The sequence below is a fragment of the Dama dama genome, chromosome 18 (genome assembly GCF_033118175.1).
Source record: "Dama dama isolate Ldn47 chromosome 18, ASM3311817v1, whole genome shotgun sequence".
In the NCBI taxonomy this organism is placed as follows: Eukaryota; Metazoa; Chordata; class Mammalia; order Artiodactyla; family Cervidae; genus Dama; species Dama dama.
In genome coordinates, this window is record NC_083698.1 from 101,038,965 (window position 1) to 101,052,040 (window position 13,076).

General features: G+C 40.0%; 1 protein-coding gene across 12 annotated transcripts in view; it reads right to left on the reverse strand.

Annotated features, from left to right (window-relative positions):
• The window catches only part of KEL (Kell metallo-endopeptidase (Kell blood group)), a 106,895-nt gene that overhangs the window by 40,659 nt on the left and 53,160 nt on the right, over nucleotides 1-13,076 (reverse strand). The window lies entirely within an intron of this gene.

Below are 13,076 nucleotides of genomic sequence, written 5' to 3' on the forward strand. Positions count from 1 at the left end.
GGACTTCCCCAAGATTTTACCCAGAAGTGAAAAATTTCATCCAGTAGTTATGAAAAGGCTAAATAGAACAGGTTTTATGGGAACAGTTTTAAGAGAGAATAAAGGCAATTGGTCTTGGGCCTTGAGGAGTCTAGTTCCTTTATTAAACCAACTACATTAGCTGCATGATCAAGGACAAGGAACTTGACTTTTCTTATCATGTGAAGAATGAGAGAACTATACTTATACGTGAAAAGTGAAACTTGCTCAGTTGTGTCCAGCTCTTTGCGACCCCATGGATTATACAGTTCATGGAATTCTCCAGGCCAGAATACTGGAGCGTGTAGCCTTTCCCTTCTCCAGGGGATCTTCCCAACCCAGGGATTGAACCCAGGTCTCCCACATTGCAGGCGCATTCTTTACCAGCTGAGCTACCAGGGAAGCATACACTTACGCATTGATCTACCTTAATAATATGAATGCTATAAAGCATTTAGCATGGACTGGTCCTATTTAATGCTCAGTGAGTATTTTGTTTTGCTTAAAGGATTGGTGAACAATGATTTTCCCACTTGGAACAATAGAAAGTAGGAGAATGGAACACATTATGTGGTCTTCCTTTGTGAAGCTTAAAAAAAATCCACAAGAAATATGATTGATTGGCTCATTAAGAAATATACCAGTTATCTGTTGTTCCATAGTAAACAATGTCCAAATTTGGTGCCTTAAAAAATGTGTTGTCTCCCCATTCTATGGCTTGGTAATTTAGGTACAGTTGGAGTGTCAGCTGTGCTCATTTATGTGTTTGGTTTCAAATGGCAGCTCAAGGCTGCCTTGTCCAGGATGGTCTCACTAACCTATTTGGTGGTTGGCTGGGGTTGTTGACCAAGGCATCTTTTTTTTTTTTTTTTCATTTATTTTTATTAGTTGGAGGCTAATTACTTTACAATATTGTAGTGGCTTTTGTCATACATTGACATGAATCAGCCAGACAAAGACACCTTTAATCTTCTCCACGGGATCCCCCCTAGAGGCCCCATGGCAACTGGATTCCAAGAAAACTAGAGGGGAAGCTGGAAATATCTGGAGACCTAGGCTTAAAATTCATTTATCACTTCTGCTGTATTCTCTTGGTCAATGCAAGTTCAGTGCCTGCCCAGACTCAAGGAATAGAAAAGTAAAACCCCACCATCTGAGGAGAGGGCCTGCAGCTGAATTTCTGGCTATGGGTTTCCCAAGTGGCTGAGTGATAAAGAATCCATCTGCCCAAGGCAGGAGACACAGGTTCTATCTCTGGGTCGGGAGATCCCCTGGAGGAGTAAATGACAACCCACTGCAGTATTCTTGCCTAGAAAATTCCATAAACAGAGGAGCCTGCCAGGCTAGAGTCCATGGGGTCCCAAAAGTCAGACACGACTGAATGGTGGAACGACATACCACAGGGAAACAAAGAACAACCTTCCCCATGAGGTGATACATCACGAAGAGATCACTGAACCAGGGATCAGAACACCTGGTTTTCAATCCTACATTTCTCCCAAACTAGCTGTGTGATTTTTACCTACATTTCCACAGCTGTAAAATCTAATATTCAAAGCCTGTGAGTCTAGGTTTCCGATTTAGTCTCTATTTCTTCCTTCTCTGGAGGTCTTAGAAGTCTCTATAGATACAAGGTCAGAGCATCAGCATTAACTTATGGGAACTGTTTCTCTTTTCCCTTTAAAAATAAGCAGAAACCAGAGAAGGAACAAACTAGGCCCTCCCACCCCCACTCCTGGAAGTTCTGGCCAAAGTTTACCCAAGCAGAAGTGTCGTGTGGTAGCTATTTGAAATCTTCCTTAGGAGATATTTGGCATTTTCCCATTGCCTATCCCCTCCTCCTGCTTTTTTTGGTCTTTCCTTCCAGTCTGCTGTCTGGAAGCAACATGCTTCATGGATAGTAGGAATAAGTTTCACACTTGAGACACAGCAAATCGGTGAACTAGAAGGAATCCAGTGTCTGGGTGACTGTGGACTTTGTGGAGACGAGGACCCATACCAGCCCCAAACTGCATCCCTACAGACTTATTTTTTAATATTGAATATTGGTTTATTTGGGGCTTGCCAGGTGACGCTAGTGGTAAAGAACCCACCTGCCAATGCAGGAGACATAGGAGATGCTGGTTTGATCCCTGGGCCTGGAAGATCCCCTGAAGGAGGGCATGGCAACCCACTCCAGTATTCTTGCCTAGAGAATCCCATGGACAGAGGAGCCTGGTGGGCTACATCCACAGGGTCAAAAAGAGTTGGACACCACTGAAGCAACTTAGCACACCCACATTGGTTTATTTATATCTTTTTTTTTTTTTTTACTTTACTTTGCTTTAAAAATTGTTCAGGGTCTTCCCTGGTGGCTCAGTGGAGAAGAATCTACCTGCCAATAGGAGACACCGGTTCAGTCCCTGATCCAGGAAGATCCCACATGCTGTGGAGCAACTAAGCCCATGCGCCAATTCTGAGCCTGTGCTCTAGAGCCCACGGGCTGCAAATCCTGAAGCCTGCCTGCCCTGAGCCTGTGCTCCGCGATGAGAAGCCCGCACACCGCAACTAGAGTGTAGCCCCGGCTCGCCGCACTACAGAAAAACCCACGCAACAACAAAGACCCAGCACAGCCAGAGGCAAATAAATAAAAATTTAAAAACCAGTCAATTCTTAAAAGAAATACGTTGAAGTGGCCAAAGTAGTTAATAATTTTGAAAAATGCCCCATTATGAGGTTTTTGTTGCTGTCATTTTTTACCTTCAGTTAACAAAATAATCCATTTCCATTTCACTACTACTTAAAAAACACAACTTGTTTGTTCATCTTCAACAGGCTCTTTGTTCCCATGGGTCCTCACAATCTGTCTTCATACTGCCCACTGGATACATTTATAATATGACATCCACTTTCCATTTGCATCCTTCACCCTACACACTTTTATATGTGAGAAAATTACTGTTTTATTTAGATTACTGTTTTTTTTTTTTTTTCTATCTATCTCTGAGTTGACTTTAGTCCTACTAGTAACCGATGTCACTAACCAAGAAAAATGATGTTTGGGCAGTATCTACCTACCCAAGTTTGTTAGATGCAGGTGACCATGTTGTGAACTGCACAACGCTAAGGAATGCCAGGTATATGGAATAGAATGGCTTTTCATATCATGGTGTCACAAGGCAACCCTATACTTAACAAGTGACATAATGTGAAAGAGCAAGTACATCTCATATTTCCGTGTTATCCCTATACTGTTTTATGGTTCGCCAAGAGACCTTGATGTCCTTGTTCAAACTGTTCAACTTGGCATTATTTTTATAAGAGCCTTTAATATTTGAAGTCCAAGAAAAACAGGAACCACTCTAGATATTCCAAACAGAGGAAATTTGATACATGTAAATGGATGCACAGATGATGCAAGAATTGAGAAGTCAAATTGCGGAGTGGGGGGAGCGGCACTGGGGAGAAACAACCCAAAAATTAACATCAAGAAGTTACTACGATCCTTTAGGCTTGGAGAACAAAGGGATGAAAGTTACCAGAGATTTGGAGTTGGGGCTGCCCAGCAAAGATGGAGTCATATTGGATCTGCTCAGCAAGGTTGGACAGTAGAAGAGAAAGCAGTCCAGTGGCAGCTGTAGCCCCAGAGGAGATACCGCTGGCACGGGAGGTGCTACCTAAAGCAAAGAGAGAAGGGTGAATCCCCTGGCTCTGACTGCACCTCCACCCTCTTCCTCTTGGCTGAATTTCCCTAAAATTCACAGAGGAGGGAGCCTTAGGAAACTTAGATCCTTATGATATAGAGAAGGACAGAAGAGGTCAGGTAACTGGTATGCAAACAGAATCAAGTGATTTGAAGAGTATTTGACTTTGCAAGGCACTGGGCACATGCATTGTTGCTTCAAGGCCCAGATAATCAATGTTGACTCAAAGCTGGGAAGAAAATTCTATCTTCTCTTTTACAAATCTCATGAGTATCTTGAGATTTAGATGTTTTTCATCATCTAGAAATAGCATCCTTCGGATGAACATGGTTATTCCTCTGATACTCTGCAATCTACAGATTAGATACATTCTCTGTCAAAATTCCAATGATATTTTCTTTTACAGAAATAGAAAAAGCAATCATAAATTTCATATGGAACTACAAAAGACCCAGACTATCAAAGTGATCTTGAGAAAGAAAAAGTAAACTAGAAGCATCATGCTTCCTGATTTCAAAATATATTCAAAACAGCACGGCACTCCATCAATGGACAAGCAGAATTTAGAATTAAAAATGCAATAACATTTACATCAGTACTCCTCCCCCCAATAAATACCTAGGTAGAAATAGAACAAAATATGTACAAGATCTATGTAAGGGAAACTGCAACACTTTGATGAACAAAATCAGAGAAGAACTAAGTAAATGAAAAAGTATTCCATTTTCATGGAGAGGAAAACTCAGCATTGCCAAGACATAAGTTCTTTCAAACTGATCTATAAATTCATAGATCCAACTGATCTATAAATTCAATGCAATTTCAGTCAAAATCCCAGCAAGTTATTTGTGGATTGGCAAATTGATTTTAAATTTATATGGAGAAGCGAAATACTCACCATCATAATATTGAAGGAAAGGAACAAAGCTAGAGGACTGACAAAATTCAAGACTTAGTATACAGCTACAATAATTAAGACAGTGTGCTATTGGTGAAGGAATAGACAAACAAATCAATGGAACAGAATAGGCAGCCCCAAAAAAGGCCTACCTAAATATAGCCAATTGATGTTTGATGCAGGAGCAAAGGCAAGAGAATGTAGCAAGAGACTCTTCTTTTTTAATCTGTATTTTATATTGAAATATAGTTGATTGACAACTTTATGTTACTTTCAGGAATACAGCAAAGTGATTCAGCTATACATACACATGTATCTATTCTTTTCAAATTCTTTTCCCATTTAGGTTATTACAGAACATTGAGCAGAGTTCCCTGTGCTATATAACAGAGAGTCTTCAACAAATCATGATAGAACTAGTAGATATCCAAAGGCAAAAGAACAAAAAAAGAATCTAGACACAGACCTTATACTCTTCACAAAAGTTAACCCCAAATTGATCACAGACCTAAATATCAAATTTAAAGCTATAAAACTCCTAGAAGATAACACGGGAGAAAACCTAGATGACCCAGGCTATGGCCTTGCAATAGCTTTTTAGCTAAAACACCAAAGGCATGCATGATCCATGAAAGAAATAATTGACTGAGTCAGAGTTCATTAAAATTTAAAACTGCTGTTCTGTGCAGGACAATGTCAATGGGATGGAAAGATAGGCTACAGACTAGGAGTAAATATTTGCCAAAGACACATCCAACAAAGAACTGTTATCCAAAATGTACAAATAATGCTTAAGAAAACAAGCAACCTGATCAAAATCCGGTTCTAAAATCTTAAAAGACATTCACCAAAGAAGATATACAAATGGCAAGCAAGCATTTGAAACGATACTTCACATTACACGTCATTGCTGCTACTGCTGCTGCTGCTAAGTCACTTCAGTCGTGTCCAACTCTGTGTGACCCCATAGACGGCAGCCCACCAGGCTCCCCAATCCCTGGGGTTCTCCGGGCAAGAACACTGGAGCGGGTTGCCATTTCCTCCTCCAATGCATGAAAGTGAAGTTGCTCAGTCGTGTCTGACTCTTAGCGACCCCATGGACTGCAGCCTACCAGGCTCCTCCATCCATGGGATTTTCCAGGCAAGAGTACTGGAGTGGGGTGCCATTGTCTTCTCCACACGTCATTAGGGCAATACAAACTGAAACAACAGTGAGACACCACCACACACCTAGTAGAATGGCCAAAATCCAGAACACTGACCACACTGAAGGCTCGAGAGGATGCCAAGCAGCAGGAATTCTCATTCACTGCTGGTGTGAATGGCACAGCCCCCTTGGAAAACAGTTTGGCAGTTTCTTACAAAACTAAGCATACTCTTCCTGTATGATCCAGCCAAGTGTGCCCCTTGGTATTTACTCAAAGGAATTGGAAACTTTTGTGGTTGTTCAGTCGCTAAGTGGTGCCCAACTCTTTGTGACTCCATGGACTACAGCACGCCAGACTCCTCTGTCCTTCACTGCCTCCCGGCATTTGCTCAAATTTATGTCCACTGAGTCGGTGAAACTTATGTCTACACAAAAGCCTGCACAACATATGTTTATAACAGTTCTAGTCATAATTGGCAAAGCATGGAAGCAACCTTCAGTAGGAGAATGGATTAAAAACACTGTAGTGTATCCAGTCAATGGAATGTTATTCAGCACTGAAAAGAAATGAGCTAGCAAGTCATGAAAAACCATAGAGAAACTTTCAATGCATACTATTAAGTGAAAGAAGTCAATCTGAAAAGGCTTCACTCTGTATGATTCCAGCTATGTGATATTCTGGAAAAGGCAAAACTATGGAGATGGTAAAAGGATCAGTGGTTGCCAGGGATTTCGGAAGAGGAAGGTAGGATTAATAAGTGGAACAAAGAGAAATTTGGGGACAGTGAAACAACCCTGATGAATACATGTCATTACAGTCTTGTCCAAACACATAAAATATACAATGAGTGAACTCTTGTAAACTGCAGATTTTGGGTGATTGTGATGCGTCAGTGTAGATTAATCAATGGTAATATATCACTCTGGTAGGGGATGTTGAAAATGGAGAAGCTTTGCTTGGGTAGGGTAGGGAACTATGGGAAATCTCTGTACTTCAGTTTCACTTTTGCTACAAACTTAAAACTAAAACTGCTCTAACAAAATAAAACCTGAAAAAAGAGAAAAACCTAACAGTATGACACTGGCATAAAAACAGACATGCAGGCTAATAGGCTAGAATAGCCAGGCCAGAAATTAACCCACACATATATAGTCAACTGATCATAGACAATGGAGTCTAAAATTCACAATGGGAAAAGGATAGTGTCTTCAATAAATGGGATATCCACAAACAAAAAATTGAAATTAGACCTTTATCTTAAACCACACACAAAAATCAATGTAAAAATGAGTTAAAGTTTTAATTTCAGGTCTTACACCTGAAACTGAAACTTTCAGAAGAAAATATAGGTTAGAAGCTTCTTGACATTGATCTCAGAAAAGATTTCATGGATATTTCACCAAAAACACAGGCAATAAAAGCAAAAATAGGTAAATGGGACTACATTAACCTAAAATGCTTCTGCACAGCAATAGAGACAATCAACAAGATGAAAAGACAATCTATAGAATGGGTGAAAATATTTTCAAAGTGGAAATGTTAGCTGCTCAGTTGTGTTCGACTTTCTGTGGCCCCATGGACTGTAGCCCACCAGGATCCCCTGTCCATGGGATTTTCCAGGCAAGTATACTGGGGTAGGTTTCCATTCCCTTCTCCAGGGGATCTTCCCAACCCAGGGATCGAATCTGGGTCTCCTGCATTGCAGGTGGATTCTTTATGGTCTGAGCCACCAGGATATATCAGATAAAGGGTTGATATGCAAAATATGTAAGGAACTCATGTGACTCATTACCAAGGAAATAAATAATTTCATTAAAAATGGGCAGAGGAATGGAATAGACATTTTTCCAAAGAAGGCACACAAAAGGACATCAAATATTTGAGAAGTTGTTCTACAACAGCAATCATCAGGGAAACGAAAGTCAAAATCACAGTGAGATATCATCTCACACCTGTTAGAATGACTACTACCAAAAAGACAGGCCAAATCCACGGCTCCTGCATTGGCAGCCAGATTCTTTACCACTAAGCCATCTGGGAAGCCCATAAATATATACATAGTATATATGAATGTGGTAAAATATATGTGGAATACTATTCTACTATAAGAAATAAGATAATTCTGCCATTTGTGAGAACATGTATAGACACTGAGGGTATTAAGCCAAGTGCAGTAAGTCAGAGAAATACAAATATTATATGATAACACTTGCATGTGGATACTAAAGAAAAGCTGAACACGTACAGACAGAGATTAGAATAGTGGTTGCCAGTGACAAAGGGTGGGAAAAATGGACTGATGTTGGTCAAAGGGTAAAAACTTCCAGTTATAATATGAATAAATGTGGGGGATCTATTATGGTGACTATAGTTAACAATACTGTGTTATATACTTGAAAGTTGTTGGGAGTAGATTTAAATGTCCTTTGCTTATTGTTGTTTTAGTCACTAAGTCATGGAGTGGGTTGCCATTTCCTTCTCCAGGGGATCTTCTGGACCCAAGGATAGAACCCACGGGTCCTGCATTGCAGGCAGATATATGACCAGGGAAGTCATGTATATATGACACACACACGTACACACACATTTAAAAACTTCTCAAAGCTCAACCTTAAAAAAAATAAACAAGCCAGTTAGCAAATGGGCAGTATATATAGTGGAACTGGGCTTCCCAGGTAGCGCTAGTTGTAAAGAACTCGCTGCCAATGTGGAGATGTAAGGGTAGGGGTTCAGTCCTTGGGTCAGGAAGATTCCCTGGAGGATGGTGTAGCAACCCACTCCAGTATTCTTGCCTGGAGTATCCCATGGATGGAGGAGCCTGAAGGGCTACAGTCCATAGGATCGCAGTCAGACTTGACTAAAGTGACTTAGCACATACACGCACACACATATAATGGAACTATATGTAACTTTGTTCTGTGTTTTCCAAGTCTCCTGTAAATGTATTATCATCATTTCATAATTTGAAACAAAAGAAAGAAAAAATTAATTAATTAATTTTAAAAAAGAAAATGGGCAGTAGACATGGAAAGGTATTTCTTCAAAGAGGATATAAGGATGACAAACACACCAAAAGATGTTCAATATCATTAGTCATTTGAGAAATGCAAATGAAAACTTAAGTGAGATATCAGTACTACATATCAGAGTGGCTAAAACATACAGTGATAACCAAACACTAGTGAGCACGAAGAGAAATTACATCACTCATACATTTCCCATGAATGTAAGATGGTATAGCAATTTTAGAAAGCAGTTGGGAGTTTGTAAAAAAAAAAACTAAATATGCAACTCCTAAATGACACACCAATTGCACTCCTGGGCATAAATCTCAGAGAAATAAAAGTTTATATTCACACAAAACCTGTACACAAATATTTGTAGCTGCATTATTCATAATAGATAAACTGGAAAACAACTCAGACGTCCTTCAATGGGTAGATGATGAAAACAAACTATAGTAACCCATGTATGGATGTGAGAGTTGGACTATAAAGAAAGCTGAGTGCCGAAGAATTGATGCTTTTGAACTGTGGTGTTGGAGAAGACTCTTGAGAGTCCCTTGGACTGCAAGGAGATCCAACCAGTCCATCCTAAAGGAGATCAGTCTTGGGTGTTCATTGGTAGGAGTGATTTTGAAGCTGCAACTCCAATACTTTGGTCACCTGATGCGAAGAGCTGACTCATTTGAAAAGACCCTGATGCTGGGAAAGATTAAGGGCAGGAGGAGAAGGGGACGACAGAGGATGAGCTGGGTAGATGGCATCACCGACTCAATGGACATGGGTTTGGGTGGACTCCAGGAGTTGGTGATGGACAGAGAGGCCTGGCGTGCTGCAGTTCATGGGGTCTCAAAGAGTGGACATGACTGAGTGACTGAACTGAATTGAACCCACACCATGGAAATTTTATCAACAATGAAAAGCAAAAACTATCAATACATACAACATGCTGGATAAATCTCCAAAGAATTATGCTTAGTGGAAAAAGTCAATCCCAAAAGATTACATACTATATCATTCCATTTACATAACACACTTTGCACGCCAAAACTATAGAAAAGAAGAGTAAATTAGCAGTTGCCAGGGGTTAAGGAGGGTAGACGTAGTATGGAAGTGGGCATAGCCGTTAAAGTGGAACATGAAGATTAGAGATCGCTTCAAGAAAATTAGAGATACCAAGGAAACGTTTCATGCAAAGATGGACACAATAAAGGACAGAAATGGTATGGACCTAACAGAAGTAGATGTTAAGAAGTGGCGACAAGAATACACAGAACTATACAAAAAAGATCTTCATGACCCAGATAACCACGATGATGTGATCACTCACCTAGAGCCAGATATCTTGGAATTCAAAATCAAGTGGGCCTTAGGAAGTGTCACCATGAACAAAGCTAGTGGAGGTGATGGAATTCCAGTTGAGCTATTTCAAATCCTAAAAGATGATGCTCTGAAAGTGCCGCACTCAACATGCCAGCAAATTTGGACAACTCAGCAGTGGCCACGGGACTGGAAAATGTTGATTTTCATTTCAATCTCAAGAAAGCAATGCCAAAGAATGCTCAAAGTACTGCACAATTGCACTCATCTCACACACTAGCAAAGTAATGCTCAAAATTCTCCAAGCCAGGCTTCAACAGTACATGAACCGTGAACTTTCAGATGTTCAAGCTGGATTTAGAAAAGACAGAGGAACCAGAGATCAAATTGCCAACATCCATTGGATCATTGAAAAAGCAAGAGAGCTCCAGAAAAACACCCACTTCTGCTTTATTGACTATGCAAAGCCTTTGACTGTGTGGATCACAGAAAACTGTGGGAAATCCTTAAAGAGATAAGTATACCAGACCACCTGACCTGCCTCCTGAGAAATCTGTACGCAGGTCAAGAAGCAATAGTTAGAACTGGACATGGAACAACAGACTGGTTTCAAATCGGGAAAGGAGTACATCAAGGCTGTATATTGTCACCCTGCTTATTTAACTTATATGCAGAGTACTTCATGAGAAATGCTGGACTGGATGAAGCACAAGCTGGAATCAAGATTGCTAGGAGAAATATCAATAACCTCAGATATGCAGATGACACCCCCCTTATAATAGAAAGCAAAGAAGAACTGAAGAGTCTATTGATTAAAGTGAAAGAGGAGAGTGAAAAAGTTGGCTTAAAACTCAACATTCAGAAAACTAAGATCATGGCATCTGATCCCATCACTTCATGGCAAATAGATGGGAAACAACAGAAACAGTGACAGACTTTCTTTTTTCTGGCTCCAAAATCACTGCTGATGGTGACTGCAGCCATGAAATTGAAAGACACTTACTCCTTGGAAGAAAAGTTATGACCAACCTAGACAACATATTAAAAAGCAAAGACATTACTTTACCAACAAAAGTCCGTCTTGTCAAAGCTATGATTTTACCAGTAGTCATGTATGGATGTGAGAGCTGGACTATAAAGAAAGCTGAGTGCTGAAGAATTGATGCTTTTGAACTGTGGTGTTGGAGAAGAGTCTTGAGAATCCCTTGGACTGCAAGGAGATCCAATGAGTCCATCCTAAAGGAGATCAGTCCTGGGTGTTCATTGGAAGGACTGATGCTGAAGCTGAACCTCCAATGCTTTAGCCACCTGATGTGAAGAACTGATTCATTGGAAAAGACTCTGATGCTGGGAAAGATTGAAGGCAGGAGGAGAAGGGGACAACAAAGGATGAGATAGTTAGATGGCATCACCGATTCAATGGACATGAGTTTGAGCAAGCTCTGGGAGTTGGTGATGGACAGGAAAGCCAGGTGTGCTGCAGTCCATGGGGTCGCAAAGAGTCAGACACAACTGATCAATTGAACTGAACCGAACTGTGGTGATGGATGTATTATATATGTTGATTGTATCAATGTCATACCAACATCAACCTCCTGGTTGTGAAATTTTATTACAGTTTTGCAAGATGTTACCATTGTGGGAAACTAAGTAAAGAGTACATGGATTTCTCTATGCTGTTTCATACAACTACTTGTGAATCTTGAGATATCTTAAAATATAAAATTTTATTTTATTTTTTTTGCCAAGTTTTTATTGCCAAGTTGCAAGATAGGTCCAAAGTTGTCCCATAGAGCAAACTGGATAATGAAGCAATTTGATTCCTTATTACAAGCAACAGAATTTATTCTAGATAGTTCAGTCAGAAAGAAAATCTATTCAAAGATATTGAGATATCAGAGATAGGCAGAGTCAGAGTCTATGCAGCAAGAAGACTAGGATCACCATGCTCTGACCGAAGTACCCCCTCCTGCCACCACTGCTGCCAGGATCCTGTGGCCACCATGAGCGATGCTGGGGACAGACAGCAGAAGCTGTGCACCACATTTGCCCAGAATTGATCCACACTCTGCACTCTTTCTCCTATTATTTATTCTGCCACTAATATCTGGTGCAGGTGTCTCTACTGTGCCTGACTGCAGGAGAGTCTCAGGGAGCATGGCCTCGGTTCTACCCTAGAAAAGAGGGGTTTATAATGTGGGAAACTCTCCCCAAATAGTAAGGTGTTCAAAAGATACTCGTCAGACCCAAACATGGCAAATGTCTACCCCAGTCATAATACCATGTTCTGCCAAAAAGGGATTATTTACTTTTTTAAAATTTAAAGAAAATTTTCAAATTCTATTGAACAGGGTAGGTGGAGGAAGGAAGTTACATATTGTCCCTTTCATTTCTTTTTATTCCTTATATCTTGATTCAGTATTGGTATATTGTATTTTTATTAACAAGGCATTCATTTCAGTGACCTTTTTGATTGATTTCAGTGTGCCTAACATTTCTTAGTTCCAACATTTCTTTCATTGCTACAGATTCTTTTTACTTCTAATTTTATTTTTTATTTCAGCTCTTTTTTTTATTACAAAATACAAGTTCATTGGAGCCAGTTTGAAAATCAAAAAAACCCCTAAGAAAGAAGACAAAAATCATTTGAAATTTAGGATCTAGTAACAACTTTACTGAATTCCTCAATACCTATTCTACTCATATTCCATGGTAAATGCAGTTTAGGTGAAATTGATTCTACAACCAAACTATTTGACCTAAGGTAATCAAAATGATTTCACACACACAGACACACACACACTCGCCAAAGCCCCACCAAGGTGATTAGTTCAGCTCTAATCAAACAGTACTAGACATTCTTCTGGCCACAGATTGGTTCAAGGGTGAGCATATGACCTAGGTTGGTCCAGTTTTAAGAAACTCAAGACTCGTGTTTTTTGGAAGTTTTCTTCCTTCTACTACCATCCAGGTCTGACTAGTGTAATGGAGAAAACACATAGCCCCA